The sequence below is a fragment of the Austrofundulus limnaeus genome, unplaced genomic scaffold, assembly GCF_001266775.1.
Source record: "Austrofundulus limnaeus strain Quisiro unplaced genomic scaffold, Austrofundulus_limnaeus-1.0 Scaffold148, whole genome shotgun sequence".
NCBI lineage: Eukaryota > Metazoa > Chordata > Actinopteri > Cyprinodontiformes > Rivulidae > Austrofundulus > Austrofundulus limnaeus.
In genome coordinates, this window is record NW_013952550.1 from 1,184,318 (window position 1) to 1,186,912 (window position 2,595).

A 2,595-nucleotide genomic window follows, 5' to 3' on the forward strand; every position below is an offset into this window, starting at 1 on the left:
ACACACACACACACACACACACACACACACACACAAAAAGAAAGGTGAATAAAACACCAACCAGCACACAGGAACATCTCGTCACCTCTAATTAAAATCTGTTGACTCCAGTCCCCGAAATGTGGATTTACTCATAAAACCATAATGTGAAATACACAACATGTTCTACAGCGTTGTTGTTTGGTTAATTATTTATGAAGAGGCAGCGGTATCTTTTCATGTTCTTTAGAGCAGAGGTTCTCAAAATGGGGTCCCTGGACCCCAGGGGTTCACGAGAGGCATCTTGGGGGTCCTCAAACATTTTTACTAAAATGTTAATTTGGTTTTTATTTTTTTAAAATGCATGGAGAACAATGAACTAATAAAACAAACATAATAAACTTAATAAAAATATACATTCCCGTGGCATTTAGGGGTTGAAATGACAATAAATCATCTTTAAAACAGCATGGGGTTTATGAGGGGGTCCCTGGAATTTTTTTCTCCCTTGTAAGGGGTCCCCAGACCCAAATGGTTTGAGAACCCCTGGATACAACCTAAACAATGGTTATGTCAATCCCTGATGGGTTAACAGAACTCCTGGGGATGTTTAGGGCCTTAGAAATCCTTTTGTATCCATCTTTGTACTTGTACCTTTCAATCATATTTTCCCCAACAAACAGGGTATAAGTTAGAGGTAAAAAGACGTAAAAGCTGTGAAAGTTAGAAAAATTGTCATCCTGATGCTTTTTATGCCTAATATTGATTTATTATTTAGTGTTTGAGCTGATAAATTATTATATTTTTCTTTTTGTGTCAGAGTTGTTCATGAAGAGTAAACGTGATCTAGAGTTTTACAAAAAAAAAAAACTATTAAGTAACCAATAAATATGTTTAATAACAGTCAAACAGTAATAGCTCTGTAAAAAAACTTAAAAATGAAGATTGGCAGCAGTTTTATGGTTTCTGAAAGCCAATCACTGAGGCTTAAAATTATATTTTGGGTCAGCTGAACATATTCAGTGTAAACTTTAATGTCCTTGAGGTGCAGTGTTCACTGACAACATGCACATGAACCAGGTTAATGATTGTATCATATTCTAACAGCTCGCTGGTGTTTCATCTGACTTGGATCATACAAGTGAACAGTGTTCTGATGATAAACAAACCAGAAGATTTTCACATCATCTCCAGTGTTTGTTCCCACTGATTGCTTCATCTGTGTTACTTCACAGGACGAACCTCTCTGATTTAATCAACACTGATGCCCTAAAAAACACTCGCACCTCTAAAGAAGGTCACTGAAATGATACAGTTTGTATTAAAAAAAAAACTAGGACAGACTTTAACAGCTTTTAGTCTCACTTCAGTATATAAAATATTAAATTTAACACTTGGAAACTTGGATTCCCTCTTTTGTGTGCGTTTTTATTTATTATTTATTACAATAATCAGCATCACTTGTGTAAATCTGAGGAATAAGTGTTTTGGTTTTGATGCTAATTTAGGATCAGGACTAGATGTGCTGTTTAGGGACCGCGTGGAACAAAAACAGACACACAACACACGTGCTCCTGAGTGGATCAGTTCAACCACAGTTGAATGAATGAATGAATGAATGAATGAATGAATGAATGAATGAATGAATGAATGAATGATGTATAAGCTCTAGTCTCGGTTTCTACATGCTCTAGCAGATGAAACCTTATGGGAGGGGGAAACACACACGGTTTTCTGACATGACAGCGGAAACCCCCCGTGTCTCAGTGGAAACCCAGAAAAAAGTTACCATAACTCAGCCTACGGATGTAATTTCGATACACTGCGAAACTTTAAACTTAGCAATTTATTGTCATTCGGGAGTTTATTTATACAAATATATAACGGTCTGAATTTAAACCTATTATACACACAATAACAAGAGCAGACACACCAAAAATGTTAGCATAAAARCACAACTTGCCAAGAAAAACACCAAAAAAGTAGGATAAAAACATTAAAAATGTAGTACTCACGCTTATTAAAGTGTCCTGTGTGTGAAAACCGCAGAGTCGGTGAGTTTTCCCTCTTCTTGTCACGCCCGTTGTCCGCTCTGATGCCTTGTTAAAGTTATTATGGTCGGAACTCAGGAGGCACATGTTGCTTCCTTGTTCTGTGTGGCTGCCGCAACGAGACGTAAAGATTACCGTCAGCGTGACTCACTTCCGTTACTCAGCTCCGTGAGCAAGCGCTGACTGGCTCCGCTCACAGACCGACGTCCCGCCCTGCCCAAATATGGGCATGGCYGTTGAACAGCTGAGTGCGGGAATTTCACTGTCTGCCGACCACAAAAGCCTATTCTACACTTCTGTGATGAAACATGAAGTAATACATCACTGTGGTCGTCTTTCTAATAATAAAAACTCTGCTTTCTGTAGACTGTGCGTGTCTGACGTGCTGTCCATTGTTGTTGATAATGATACAGCCTTTCTGTTCTACTTCTTTCAAGGTCGCCTTGGTATCCTGTTATCATCAATCCTTATTAATTATCAACAAGATGACTAAATTGTAGTGATGGGAACAAAAATAAATTACAATGAAGCAATTGTAAAAATTTTTTAATGATATATATATATA

At 37.5% G+C, this 2,595-nt stretch overlaps 1 protein-coding gene across 1 annotated transcript in view; it reads right to left on the reverse strand.

The window, feature by feature from the left end:
- Nucleotides 1–2,167, reverse strand: part of si:dkey-79d12.5 (maternal B9.15 protein) — a 10,554-nt gene extending 8,387 nt beyond the window's left edge. The window contains exon 1 of the mRNA XM_014016620.1: nt 1,995–2,167. The gene's annotated coding sequence lies outside the window, so the exon portion shown is untranslated. The remainder of the gene's footprint in view (nt 1–1,994) is intronic.
- Between the last annotated feature and the right edge of the window lie 428 nt (nt 2,168–2,595).